Here is a 16039-nt window from a genome sequence, read left to right as displayed (position 1 = left end):
CCAACTCTCGAATGAATTTGAGTGGAACTCGAAGAGGAAAGAGTTCACCTCGGTCCCGATAGTGCGTGCACATGCTCTTGTCATTGGTCCTCGAGGTTCTTGAGGAGTTGAAGTAGAGTCCATGGGGATGACGTAGGGATGCTCCGCATCATCTCCCCTCCCTTGGGAGAGAACCGTCCACGGATCGTGATCTTCATCACCATGGGAAAGAGAGGGTGTCGCCGTGTAGAAGTTGACAACCACCAAGTACTCATCATCATCAAGCTTGAAATGGGCACTCTCCAATGTTGCACCGTCTCGTGATTCCTTCAAAAGGAGCAAGTAGAACAAACACTTGGAAAAACAAATGCGGTTAGCGTTAGAGCAACACCGAGCATTCAAGAGGTGATTCACCAAACAAGTGTCGTCATCAAGCATAGCATATGGTGTGAAAAGGGAGGGTGTCATGGCATGTAAGCACATAACTTGAGCACGTGGAAAAGCATCATGGAAACAAGCATGCAAAGGTGAGGTAAAGATGCTAAAACGGTAGACAAGAGAACAAGCATCAACCTCAAGATCATAGCAAACATACATAAAGCACTCAACAAATGGTCGATGGTAAGCATAAGAATTATTGACAACACCAAAGAAGATGATATGTCTAAACACATGCATCAAGTGCAAGACAATCCAAGCATAATGTGCATAAGGTGTAGCGAAAATCGAGTGGCACTCAACACGATAGCAAGAGCATTTGTTCATCATGTGTGAGGCAATCAAGGCAAGCATGCAGCAATCAATGGGACATGGCATATGTGAAAGAATTACATTGTTGCAACCAAACATGTGATAGGAGCAAGTAATCCAAGAAGTGGATGCAACATGAGAAAGCATAGAAATCAAGTCATGCAAACTAGTGGAGCGAAGATGCAACACACTAGAGGAAATCATGGCAATCATGTCATGTGAACAAATAAGAGATATAGGCAATGCACATGACATATCACGAGCACGAACACAAAGCATGATCATAGTATCATTGTAGGCATGGGGCACATAGCAAACATGGCAATAACAAGCAATATCTCCACCAAGCTTGCAAATACACATACAAGTAGTAGAATCAATCATCATGTGTAATGCAAAGCATGGGTCACAAATGCATGGCAAAGGCATAGGAATGGGCATATCATGCAAAGTGAACATGGCAAGATGGGCATATAAGATGTAATGGACGATAACCCATAACCATGTGAGAGCCATGTAGAAGAAATGCGCGAAGTCTTTGCGTGAAGAGAGCGGTGGGAAAGGCAATCCATGTGATCCCAAGTCATCGTTGCTCTCTAGAGCTCGTTTTGTCAACTCATGGGATTGTGAGGTTGACAAGTATTCATGGGTACCTATACAAAAGAAACACAAACCAAAGAAATTGTGCGCGTGGTAAATGTACACATCATCCATCATGATGTGTATGTGCACATGTGAGTTAGCACAAGATGAGCATCGCTCTAAGAAATTTGATGCATGGTATAAGAACATGTCATCCATCATGAAAGAATAGTTATTGTGTATGACATGATGGGGATGCAAATTTAGAATAGAAGTATATGGCACATCAATAGCATGTTTATTCAAGGGAAGCATATTGTGCACACAAGTATTCGAATCATGCAAAGGATAAGATTGATCAAAATCTCCTAAAATGTATGAGGAAACTATGGGGGTATCCTCATGAGCAATAGTGGAAACATCATATGGAGAAAATGGAGAACATCCAAAATAATGCATATCCAAAGCTAGGTGGTCATGGCATGGCATATGAGATAAATGATGCAAAGGAAGCATATCAATACCATCACAAGAAAAACAAATGCCAATAACCATGGGCTTGTCATCTATGCCATATGTGCAAATTGGGTTTATGTTGATGGCATATGCGTAGTCACTATGAAGAGATTTCAAATATGACATATGGTTGATCTCATGCATAGCATATGACAAGTCAAGCGGATTGTCGAACATGATGTGACCAAGAGAATTATCACAAGAAATCCTACGTAACATGGCATCACAACTAATAGACTCCTCATCGCAATCATCAAACTCATCATAAATGGGTAAATCATCGCATGGGGAAGTCACACTAGCATGAAGCATGGTAATAGATGGATCAACATCATGCAAGCAATCAATATCTAGAATGTCCACTAGTGGGACAAGAGCATCACCGTCACCTATGTTACCGATGTCATTCCACTCATGTTGTGTAGGTGAAGTGGCAAAGACCAAATGGTGGTCATCATCTTCATCTTGATGGAACCATGTGGGGGGTGCATCATATTCCACCATGGCCATCGTCTTGTCCATAGGAAGGACGAAGTCGTCGAGGATCGGCGCGTCATCATACATGGGACCTAGCACCAAATAAGAAGACACAATAGAGGTAGAGGTTAAGTTGTGAGAAATCGAAATGGCCTCACATGCCGTATCAACTACCTCACTCTCTCTATGTGGTGGTGGCTCACTCACTCCCTCAAGGTAGTTGCATTCAATGTCACATATGGTGGAGTCACTCAAATCACTCAAGTGGTGGTGGTGGTGGTTCTCCTCACATGGGAATTGTGGCAACTCGTCATATATGAGGCTAGTGGTGAAGTCACTCTCACTCTCAATATGGTGGCTCAAGTCACTCAAGTCATCATACGTCGCCGTGGTCGAAGGGAAAATCCCATGCTCCACCATCTCGTAGTTGTCGCCGTGGATGAAGGCCGAAGATGCCACATCATCACTCTCGTCATGGATGAAGGCCGGAGATGGCACAACATCTCTCTCGTCATGGATGAAGGACGATGTAGGAGTACTCGTCGTAAGTAGATGAAGATGTCGTACATCCAAAGGCGAAGATGCCTTGAGAACACGTGGCGAAGATGCTGAAGTGGTCGTAGTAGTCGTAGCTCCGTCTTGGTGGTTCTTGTCTTGCGGTCTTCTCTTGTGCTCATGAAGTTTGGTCGTAGCTTGATGTAGAGCTTTTTGGGACTTGTAGGTGTACACATCACGAGCATCTTCATCTTGATGGTGTTGTAGTGCTTGAGCTGGATGATGTTCCGAAGATTGGCCACTTGAGTGTCGCCGCCTTGAAGATGACGAAGGGGAAGAAGACTTGTAGATGGCCATCATGATGAGGACATCAATACCATTGTTACACCCACAGCCCCTGCTGCTATACATACTAGACCAATTACTAGAGCTCGCGCACGCCAACTAAATTACCAGGTACTTTCGTTTCTTGGTAATGATTCTAATGTTCATGAGAATATGATGCTGCCTAAATTGGATACATTTGTTTTGCTTACAAATGAAGGGCCTAGCTTGGAGAAGGATGAACATTGGAGCAAGAGAAAGCATGGAGATGATGGCGTGCGCAAGGGGAACAAGAACGGAGTTACGAGTGATGATTTCAGGTCTTTGAAGCCACCATAACGAGTGCATGAAGCCTTGGACGAAATATACAAGATGCCACTTCATAAATTTCGTCCAGAGGCTATTATAGGTGCTGCGTCACCTTTTTATTGGGCCAGGCCCATGTAATTTCGAAATACATTAGTATAGGCTATTTTTAGAGTCCGTATGTGTGGGGAAACAAGAGATAGGGTTGATTTCGGACCCCTCCACCAACAGCCACGAAATTCCCCCTCTCTTCCTCCATATATACAGCCCTTAGGGCACCGTTTAGACTTTGGGTTTTGTTTAGATTAAAGTTCGCCATAGCTGCAACTTCGCGTACTTCGTTTGTGTTCAACGACCAGACAAAGGCGTCACAGAACCCCACCTTGATCAATAAAGCTTTCATCTTATATTCGCAATATCCAGATTGCAATCTCAGTTTCTTGCTTGTTCTTCGTTTGCTCGCAGGAAACAGACCCTCGTGGTCAGGTTGATCGTGCTCCAGCGTGGTCAATAACCTCTCGGAGTTGGTTTAGCGATTGCTAAGGCGCGACGTCCTCGCACGTTCGTAGTCGGATCGTCAAAGTCGACTTCCACCAAAGCGAAATCCATCATCTCATCGAAAGACGGGACACCTTTGCCTATATCAAGTGGTATCAGATTTCCAGGTTGCTCGGTGAGATTTTACAGTTTTTCGTAGTTTAGATCGAGTCTGTTCTTCATACCTATAGTCCACGAAAAAGCCACAAAAAAATTAGGGTTAGTTCATCATATCCGAACCAATTTGAGCCTTTGCATAATCTTTTTAGGGTTTTGCTTTCTTGAATTTGCGGTTGCATCGTCGTGTCTAGTTGCTGGTCTTAGCATCTAGTCTTTTAGAATTTCGAGTTCTGGTCATAAGTTGTCACGCCGCCACCGCACCATCATCATCGCCCCCTACCACCTACCACCACCGCTCCGAATCCGTATCCATACACCACCACCAATCCGTGTCCATATACCACCACCGATCCATATCCATATACTACCACCGCTACCACCACCGCTGCCATATACCACCACCATATATCCACCACCAATCCGAGTTCCTTGCATATTAGGTTTGTTTTCGAGATTCATCTAGTTTCCGATTTGTGTTTCCTTGCCGGAGTAGGTTTCAGAAAGAAAAAAAGAGTCCGGAAACCACTCTCCGTTTAGGCCCAAAATTTTCCGAAAACGCACTTGTCGAAAAAATTTCTGGCTATCCTATTTTTAGGTGTTTCTAAGCGTATTGAGACAGTCGCCGTTATAGAACGTTTTTTTGACCCGTTTCCAGTTTTTGGGTCTGGGCAGTCGAAAAAAAAAATATTTGGTCGAAAAAATTTCGTGCCCATCCTGTCAGTTTGACCTAGGAAGAGTTTTGAGACACTCGCCATTACAGTGATTTTTCGAAAAAAAGAGCAGCGCAAAAAAAAGCAGCGCAAAAAAAAGAGCGATTTTTTTCCAGAGTGTGCTTTTCCCTTGTTTACGTGCAGCGCCGTGATTTTGTTAGTGTTCTAGGCTCGCGTCTCTAGGACGGTCTAGCCCAGGACCAGCACAGTACCGTCGTTGAGCGTTTATTCAACTTTGCATCTCTGAATTGATTATTGCTGACCCTTTTTGCTACCATATTATAAGCCTTCCCAGCTCCACATACATCTACGTCGTGCGTTTGACTCTCCTTGGTAATCGCTCTATCCAAGCTTTGAGAGTTTTGACTACAACGGTTCCCGGTCACCGCCTGCTGCTGGGTAAGAACTCGTAAGAATTTGAGATTTGCTTGACGGATTTGTGACACCCACCACCACCTCTTGTTAGTAGTCTGTAGGATCATATTCTGTGTGTTTCTATTGCTGCTAACCATGCCAGGATCACAACCCGACGAGACTGACTGGGAGAACATGACGAATAAGGATTTGCATGATAAATTTCAGCAAATGATGAGTGGACAGGTGCAAGATGTGTTAAACAGATTTGAAGAGGCCATGGAGAAGATAGATGGCATGGAGAAGACGTTCGAAACAAAGCTCGATAACAAGTTTAATGAATTGCTCGCGCGTCTTCCACCACCACCACCCGCTGCACCTAACGCACCTCTCCAACAACAACAACAACGACTACCTCCACGTCGCGAAACAGACCTCCGCCGAGCGAGCCGTGTCCCTCTTGCGTTTGGCCAAACTGTTGGTGCTGCTGTTGATACTTCTGTGGCTCCTGCTGCTGATGCGGAGGAGGATGATTATGTGGGAGATTACGAGGATGAGGTTGATCAAAATCAGAACTACGTGCAACCACCTGCACCACAACCACCAGGTCGTCCACATGCAAATATTCGCAATGGTAGGCCTGCACCACCACCTCAGGTACGAGATGATGTCCATATTCCTAAACTGAAATTGAATATTCCACCATTTGAGGGTAGATATGTTCCTGATATATATCTTACTTGGGAGTTAGAAACTGAACAACGATTTACATGTTTACAATATCCTGAGGAGAGACGGGTTGCTGCTGCTGTTTGTGCTTTCACTAGTTTTGCATGTGTATGGTGGTCTGAACATTGTAGATTATATCCTATTCCAACTACTTGGGCTGCTTTGAAAACTGCTATGCGTACGCGTTGGGTTCCACCATATTATCAACGTGAATTGCTTCAAAAATTGCAGCGTTTAAGACAAGGGAAAAATTCTGTAGAAGAATATTATCAGGAATTACAAACTGGCATGATTAGATGTGGTATTGTTGAGGAGAATGAAGCTATGCTTGCACGTTTTCTGGGTGGATTAAATAGAGAGATTCAGACCATTCTAGACTATAAGGAGTATACTAATATCACTCGTTTATTCCATCTTGCTTGTAAAGCTGAACGTGAAGTGCAGGATCGACAAGCATTGGCGCGAACTAACTTTTCTGCAGGCCGACCTTCATCATGGACACCGCGTGCATCTTCTACTTCAACTGCACCAGCACCTCAATCAGGTGCCTCCTCCAGCCGTGATACAAGAAAACAGGCACAACCACCATTATCTGCCAAGAGCGCACCTGCCGGGCCTGCACAGAGTTCTTCTTCTTCCATGGCATCAACAAGGCACACAAGTGATATTATTTGTCGTCGTTGTAAGGGAGGAGGTCATTATGCGAGAGAATGCAAATCTCAGCGTGTGATGATTGCTACCGAGGATGGTGGATATGAGTCCGCTAGTGACTATGATGAGGAGACTTTGGCTCTTATTACACGTGAAGAACATGGTGGAGATGATTCTGATCATGAGACGCAATACATGGCTCCTGAAGACGCTGACAGGTATGAATGTTTAGTTGCTCAACGTGTTTTGAGTGTGCAGGTCACACAAGCTGAGCAAAATCAGAGGCACAATTTGTTCCATACCAAGGGAGTTGTGAAGGAACGTTCTGTGCGCGTCATCATAGACGGAGGTAGCTGCAACAACTTGGCTAGCATGGAGATGGTGGAGAAGCTTTCTCTCACCACAAGACCACATCCACATCCTTACTACATCCAATGGTTCAACAACAGCGGCAAGGTTAAGGTAACACGTACTGTTCGTGTGCATTTTAGTATCTCTACATATGCTGATTATGTTGATTGTGATGTGGTACCTATGCAAGCATGTTCCTTATTACTTGGTAGACCATGGCAATTTGATAAAAATTCTGTACACCATGGTAGAAACAATCAGTATACTCTTGTTCATAAGGATAAAAATATTACTTTGCTTCCTATGACTCCTGATTCTATTTTGAAAGATGATATTAATAGAGCTAATAAAGCAAAACAGGAGAAGAATAAGAGTGAAAATCAGATTGTGGCAAAAGAATTTGAGCAACAAATGAAGCCTAATAATAAACCATCTAGTGTTGCTTCTGAAATTAAATTGAAAAGTGCATGTTTATTTGCCACCAAATCTGATATTGATGAGCTAGATTTCAGCAAATCTGTTTGCTATGCTTTTGTGTGCAAAGAGGCATTATTTTCATTCGAGGACGTGCCTTCCTCTTTGCCTCCTGCTGTCACTAACATTTTGCAGGAGTTCGCTGACGTCTTTCCACAAGACGTGCCACCGGGATTACCGCCTATTCGAGGGATTGAGCATCAGATTGACTTAATTCCCGGTGCTTCACTGCCAAACCGTGCGCCATACCGTACCAATCCAGAGGAGACGAAGGAGATTATGCGTCAAGTACAAGAGCTTCTCGACAAAGGTTATATACGCGAATCCCTTAGTCCTTGTGCTGTTCCTATTATTCTAGTGCCGAAAAAGGATGGTACATCACGTATGTGTGTTGATTGTAGAGGCATTAATAATATTACTATTCGTTATCGTCATCCTATTCCTAGGCTAGATGATATGCTTGATGAATTGAGTGGCTCTACAATATTCTCCAAAGTTGATTTGCGTAGTGGATACCATCAAATTCGTATGAAATTGGGAGATGAATGGAAAACAACATTTAAAACTAAGTTTGGATTATATGAGTGGTTAGTCATGCCTTTTGGGTTAACTAATGCACCTAGTACTTTCATGAGATTAATGAACGAAGTTTTACGTGCTTTCATTGGACGATTTGTGGTAGTTTACTTTGATGACATATTGATTTATAGCAGATCTTTGGAAGAACATTTGGAACATTTACGTGCTGTTTTTATTGCTCTACGTGATGCACGTTTGTTTGGTAACCTTGGGAAGTGCACCTTTTGCACCGACCGAGTATCTTTTCTTGGCTATGTTGTTACTCCACAGGGAATTGAAGTTGATAAAGCCAAGATTGACGCTATTGAGAGTTGGCCGCAGCCCAAAACGGTCACACAAGTGAGGAGTTTTCTTGGCCTCGCTGGATTCTATAGGCGTTTTGTGAGAGATTTCAGCACCATTGCTGCACCTCTCAATGAGCTTACAAAGAAAGATGTGCCTTTTCTTTGGGGTACCGCACAGGAAGAAGCCTTCACGGTATTGAAAGATAAGTTGACACATGCTCCTTTACTCCAACTTCCTGATTTTAATAAGACTTTTGAGCTTGAATGTGATGCTAGTGGAATTGGATTAGGAGGTGTGTTATTACAAGATGGCAAACCTGTTGCATATTTTTCTGAAAAATTGAGTGGGCCTAGTCTGAATTATTCTACTTATGATAAAGAATTATATGCTCTTGTTCGGACTTTAGAAACATGGCAACATTATTTATGGCCCAAAGAATTTGTTATACATTCTGATCATGAATCTTTGAAACATATTAAAAGTCAAGCTAAACTGAATCGTAGACATGCTAAATGGGTTGAATTCATTGAGACTTTCCATTATGTCATTGAACACAAGAAGGGAAAAGAAAATGTTATTGCTGATGCATTGTCTCGTCGCTATACTATGCTTTCACAACTTGACTTCAAAATATTTGGTTTGGAGACCATCAAAGATCAATATGTGCATGATGCTGATTTTAAAGATGTAACGCAGAATTGTAAAGAAGGAAGATGTAGAACAAGTTTGTCATTAACGATGGATTTGTGTTTCGTGCTAACAAGCTATGCATTCCAGCTAGCTCCGTTCGTCTTTTGTTGTTGCAGGAGGCGCATGGAGGAGGATTAATGGGACACTTTGGCGTGAAGAAGACGGAGGACGTACTTGCTACACATTTCTTTTAGCCAAAGATGAGACGGGATGTTGAACGTTTTATTGCTCGCTGCACTACATGTCAAAAAGCTAAGTCACGACTCAATCCTCATGGTTTATATATGCCTTTGCCTGTACCTAGTGTTCCTTGGGAGGATATATCTATGGACTTTGTTTTAGGTTTACCTCGAACAAAGAAGGGGAGGGATAGCATATTTGTTGTCATGGATAGATTCTTGAAAATGGCACACTTTATACCATGTCATAAAAGCGATGATGCTGTTAATGTTGCTGATTTGTTCTTTCGTGAAATTATTCGCTTGCATGGTGTGCCAAATACTATTGTTTCAGATCGTGACACTAAATTTCTTAGCCACTTTTGGAGATGTTTATGGGCTAAGTTGGGGACTAAACTGCTTTTTAGTACTACTTGTCACCCCCAAACTGATGGACAAACTGAAGTATTCAATAGAACATTGTCTACTATGCTTAGGGCTGTTTTGAAGAGTAATAAGAAAATGTGGGAGGAATGCTTGCCTCATATTGAATTTGCTTATAATAGTTCATTGCATTCTACTACTAAGATGTGCCCTTTTGAAGTTGTGTATGGTTTCCTACCTCGTGCACCTATTGATTTGTTGCCTCTTCCATCTTCGGAGAAGGTTAATTTTGATGCTAAACAACATGCTGATTTGATTTTAAAAATGCATGAGTTAACTAAGGAAAACATTGAGCATATGAATGCCAAATATAAACTTGCTGGAGATAAGGGTAGAAAACATGTTGTGTTTGCACCTAGAGATCTTGTTTGGTTACATTTGCGTAAGGATAGATTTCCTGATTTGCGCAAATCAAAGCTCATGCCACGTGCTGATGGTCCCTTTAAGGTGTTAGAGAAAATAAATGATAACGCATATAAACTTGAGCTGCCTGCAGATTTTGGGGTTAGTCCCACTTTTAACATTGCAGATTTGAAGCCTTATTTGGGTGAGGAAGATGAGCTTCCATCGAGGACGACTTCATTTCAAGAAGGGGAGGATGATGAGGACATCAATACCATTGTTACACCCACAACCCCTGCTGCTATACATACTGGACCAATTACTAGAGCTCGCGCACGCCAACTAAATTACCAGGTACTTTCATTTCTTGGTAATGATTCTAATGTTCATGAGAATATGATGCTGCCTAAATTGGATACATTTGTTTTGCTTACAAATGAAGGGCCTAGCTTGGAGAAGGATGAACATTGGAGCAAGAACAAGCATGGAGATGACGGCATGCGCAAGGGGAACGAGAACGGAGTTACAAGTGATGATTTCAGGTCTTTGAAGCCACCATAACGAGTGCATGAAGCGTTGGACGAAATATACAAGATGTCACTTCATAAATTTCGTCCAGAGGCTATTATAGGTGTTGCGTCACCTTTTTATTGGGCCAGGCCCATGTAATTTCGAAATACATAAGTATAGGCTATTTTTAGAGTCCGTATGTGTGGGGAAACAAGATATAGGGTTGATTTCGGACCCCTCCACCAAGGGCCACGAAATTCCCCCTCTCTTCCTCCATATATACAGCCCTTAGGGCACCGTTTCGACTTTGGGTTTTGTTTAGATTAAAGTTCGCCATAGCTGCAACTTCGCGTACTTCGTTTGTGTTCAACGACCAGACAAAGGCATCACAGAACCCCACCTTGATCAATAAAGCCTTCATCTTATATTTGCAATATCCAGATGGCAATCTCAGTTTCTTGCTTGTTCTTCGTTTGCTCGCAGGAAACAGACCCTCGTGGTCAGGTGTTGATTATATCCTACTCATGCTTGCACTCAGTGTTGATTAATTTTAATGCATGTTCATGAATGTTGTCGCTCTCTCAGTTGGTCGCTTCCCAGTCTCTTGCTAGCCTTCACCTGTACTAAGCGGGAATACTGCTTGTGCGTCCAAACTCCATGAACCCCAAAGTTATTCCATATGAGTCCACCATACCTTCCTATATGCGGTATCTACCTGCCGTTCCAAGTAAATTTGTATGTGCCAAACTCCAAACCTTCAAATGAAATTCTGTTTTGTATGCTTGAGCAGCTCATGTATCATCTAGGGTTGTCTGTATCTTCCATGCTAGGTGGGTTATTCTCAAGGGGAGTGGACTCCGCTCCTCATTCACGAGAAAATGGCTGGTAACCGAGATGCCCAGTCCCATGCTCAAATCAAATCAAATAATTAAACAACCCCCCCCCCCCAGGATTGTTGCTAGTTGGAGGCCCCCGTTGTTTCAGGCAAGCCATGGATTGATGCTTGTTGGTGGTGGGGGAGTATAAACTTTAGCATTCTGTTTGGGAACCGCCTATAATGTGTGTAGCATGGAAGATATCGAGATCTCATAGTTGTTATGTTGACAGTGAAAGTATACCACTTAAAATGTTATCCATCTCTATTTTAAAATCAAGCTCTGGCACCTCTAGAAATCCCTGCTTCCCTCTACGAAGGGCCTATCTATTTACTTTTATGTTGAGTCATCACCCTCTTATTAAAATGCACCCGCTGGAGAGCACCGCTGTCATTTGCATGCATTACTATTAGTTTATATTGGATATGACTATGACTGGATCTCTTTTACCATGAATTACAATGTTTAGTCAGTCCTTGATCTTTAAAGGTGCTCTGCATTTATGTTTTGAGAAAGTGTTGTCATCCGAATTTTATTATTATTTCTCGCTAGTTGATTATGCCATTGACATGAGTAAACATGAGACCTAAGTGTTATTGTGAATATGCTTAGTTCATAATCTTGGCCAAAAACTTGAATGCTGGCTTTACATATTCGCAACAACAAGAGCAAACAGAGTTTGTAAAAGTTTTTCTTTATCACTTTCAGTTTGTCAACTGAATTGCTTGAGGACAAGCAAAGGTTTAAGCTCGGGGGAGTTGATACATCTCCGTCGTATCTACTTTTCCAAACACTTTTGCCCTTGTTTTGGACTCTAACTTGCATGATTTGAATAGAACTAACCCGGACTGATGTTGTTTTTAGCAGAACTGCCATGGTGTTATTTTTGTGCAGAAATAAAAGTTCTTGGAATGACCTGAAAATCCATGGAGCAACTTTTCAGAATTAATAAAAAATACTTGCGAAAGAATCAGCATAAGGGGGCCCACACCTTGTCCACGAGATTGGGGGGCGCGCCCCCTCCCCTAGGGCGCGCCCCCTGGCTCGTGGGCCCCCTGGACATCCACCAACCTCAACTCCAACTCCATATATTTGCTTTCACGGAGAAAAAATCAGAGAGGAAGTTTCATCGCGTTTTACGATACGGAGCTGCCGCCAAGCCCTAATCTCTCTCGGAAGGACTGATCTGGAGTCCGTTCGGGCCTCCGGAGAAGGGGATTCATTGCCATCGCCATCATTGACCATCCTGCATCACCAATTTCATGATGCTCACCGCCGTACATGAGTAATTCCATCGTAGGCTTGCTGGACGGTGATGGGTTGGATGAGATTTACCATGTAATCAAATTAGTTTTGTTAGGGTTTGATCCCTAGTATCCACTATGTTCTAAGATTGATGTTGCTATGACTTTGCAATGCATAATGCTTGTCACTAGGGCCCGAGTGCCATGATTTCAGATTTGAACCTATTATGTTTTCATGAATATATGTGAGTTCTTGATCCTATCTTGCAAGTCTATAGTCACCTATTATGTGTTATGATCTGCCAACCCCGAAGTGACAATAATCGGGATACTTCTCGGTGATGACTGTAGTTTGAGGAGTTCATGCATTCACTATGTGTTAATGCTTTGGTCCGGTACTCTATTAAAAGGAGGCCTTAATATCCCTTAGTTTCCATTAGGACCCCGCTACCACGGGAGGGTAGGACAAAAGATGTCATGAAAGTTCTTTTCCATAAGCATGTATGACTATATTCGAAATACATGCCTACATTACATTGATGAACTGGAGCTAGTTCTGTGTCACCCTATGTTATAACTATTACACGAGGAATCACATTCGACATAATTATCCATCACTGATCCAATGCCTACGAACGTTTCACATATTGTGCTTTGCTTATTTACTTTGTCGTTGCTACTTTTACAATTACTAGAAAATCGGTACTGTTATTTTTGCTACTGTTACCGTTACTTCCATAATATAATGTTTGGTCGAACCGAACAAGAAAAAATTGAAAAAGCTGAGCATGAAAGTGACTTAGCTTGTTAATGTGTTCGGTGTCGATGACGCGGCCCGAGCTTACGGCGGGACGAGGTCCCAGCCCCCAAGGCGGTCTCGGAGTGGCAGAGCGAAGAGCTCGGCACTCCAAAGTGGCGACATAGCATGTCCAATGTGGCGAGGTGGAACCCCCAGTCCGTCCGAGGCGATAGAGTAGGACGACAGTATGACGCCGAAGTCCTCAGCATGGGTTAATGAAGGATGACGAAGCTCCAGGTCTAGCCGACGTGACATGGTACGCTGAGGTGACAATGCTTCCCAACCCAGATCATTTACCTATGCACAGAAAAATAGTGCAAGCCGGAGATAATAGTAATAATATTAAATTAAAAAATCATAGCATAATAAATAATTTATGCAAAGTGAGTAATAAAAGAAATATGGCCCGTGTGCCGAACACTCGATGAGGTAGAGCTCTCTTAGCGATGCCGAAGTTCGCGAGGCAACCGAACATGTCGGTATGGCAATTCGACCAACAAGGTGATCACGCGAGCCGATTTACACCGATTGGGATCACGACGTCGGCTTGCCGAAGTGACCGTGTGACACAGTCAAAGTCGATTACCTACACATGTTAGATAGTGCAGTCGAAAATAATAATTATAATATAAACATATAAAAAAAATCCTCGCATCATTAATTTATGTAAAGTAAACAAATTAAGAGATGTGGCCTGGCGTCGAAACCAATGTTGGTGCGGGGCGCCGGCATGACAAAGCCTATATTCACAGGGCGACCCGAGTCCCAAATGAGGCGTTCGCCAAACTGCGGACGGAAAACTGACCGAACCATCACGCAACCATCGTTAATGCGGCCATAATTTGACACACCTGTGTACAGATGATGGAACAAACCAGAGTAATAATTCCTCGGAAAAAATAAACCCAAGCAAGAAAAATTACTAGGATTAATAACACCTGGTTTATCTATTGTAGCAATCTGAAGGAAGGTTACTCCCAAAATTGGGACCCGATCCGCACACCCATTGCCTGATGCTGGCAAAGGTTGGCTCACCAGGCAGAGCCCCTGGTCCAGTTAATGTGATGAAGCTGGTCGGCTGGTGACACCGAAGTCTCCAAAGTAGGTTGATGAAGAGATGGCGAAGCCCCCGGTCTAGACGAGGTGATGGAGCAGGTCACTAAGGTGACGTTGCAGCTGCCATGCCAGCCGAGATGTTGAAGCGGTCCGGCATGGCAAACCTCGGTTTGAAGAAGCTACGGCTCGGCCATGCACACTGGTCGTAACTTGTGACGCGGTCAATGCCGGACTGATGAAGTGACCAAGCGGCGGTGTCGGCGCGCCTGACCCGTGCAATCCGTGGGGCCATGGCGTTGGTGATAGTTTAGCCTTCGCAATACCGTACTCTTGTTCGGCTTGCCAAGCTAATGATCCAATAAGGTTGGGCTCGGCTCGATGAAGCGACGATCTGTCTAGCATAGGTCGGCAGACGTGGAGCAAGGACTAGTATGACACCGGCGTGATGGTGAGAATTACCTCTAAAAAGGAGCAAAATTTGTGGGCATGTGTTCGGAAACAAAACACAATACCCTAGAAAGAGATTCTTCCAAAAAGGTTGTCCAATATCCCATTCAGGAAGAAAGATGAACTCAGGTTAGATTCGGATTCGCGGAGAAAATAGATCCAAAAAGTGATGCACTAATTGAAAGGTTCCCGGAATTTGAACAGTCGGATCGAGCTAAAAGTTTGAGAAGTGGTACATATGGAAATTCCGTAGAATATTAACGGATGGATCTTCCAAATAACCTCCGAGATGGGCTCTATAGACCACACCCTAAACTCGTCCAGATTCCCGTCCAGACTCGACAGGACTCCAGTATATCATAGATCGCCGAAGATTCATCCATCGGAATGCGACAAAAATTTACGGGGTTGTTGTACAATCAATTCCGCACAATTCCATCGAAGCAATCATCAAAGTGACGCTCGAGGGTGCGGTGGCGGCGGATACAGGTTTGTCGTCCAGAAAAACAGCACGGTCGCCGGAGGGCGATGTTAACGTTGAGCCTCCGAGCTTCATCGATGATTCCTCTATAATCTTGATAGAGATCAGAGTTGACAATGAAGGCCCTTGTCCGAACATAATGATCTGAGATGGAGCACAGTCCTTGGTCGAGCCAAGGTGACTAATCGAGCCGGCGACGAAGATGCCGACATCGACATTAAAGCTTGATTCTGATGCGTAGATCACGTCGGAGACGATTTGAATTCCCATCGCACCATGGTGACTGCGGCAGGCTCTCATTGAAAGCACCAATATCGGTTCTATATCCGACATATCTCGTAGTAGGGGTCCTAAGCTCGGTGTCTTGGAGCGATGGTACCATGGACACAGAGTTTTTCCCAGGTTCGGGATCTCTCAAAGAGATAATACCCTACATATTGCTTTTGATTGCATTGATATGGGTGTAGTACAGAGTACATGTATCTACCACAAGATTGTGCTAATGAATATTAGATTGTCTAATGACTAGCCTGGCCTCGGTTTATATAACACACCGGAGGCCTAGGGTTTTAGGAGAGTCCTTGGCTTGAGCGCCATGTCTTGTGGAGTCTTCCTTGTATGCGACATGGGCTGCCTAAAGTGGCCCATTAGTGAACCACCATGGGGGTCCTCGGCCCGACCCATAGGTCGGGAGACGACGTGATGAGTACCCCCTAATCTAGGACACCATCAGTAGCTCCGCCAACTACTTCACCCGATTGTTCAACAACTGTG

This window comes from Triticum aestivum, chromosome 4B, assembly GCF_018294505.1.
Source record: "Triticum aestivum cultivar Chinese Spring chromosome 4B, IWGSC CS RefSeq v2.1, whole genome shotgun sequence".
NCBI classification, from domain to species: domain Eukaryota; kingdom Viridiplantae; phylum Streptophyta; class Magnoliopsida; order Poales; family Poaceae; genus Triticum; species Triticum aestivum.
Note: the sequence above shows the minus strand (reverse complement) of the source record.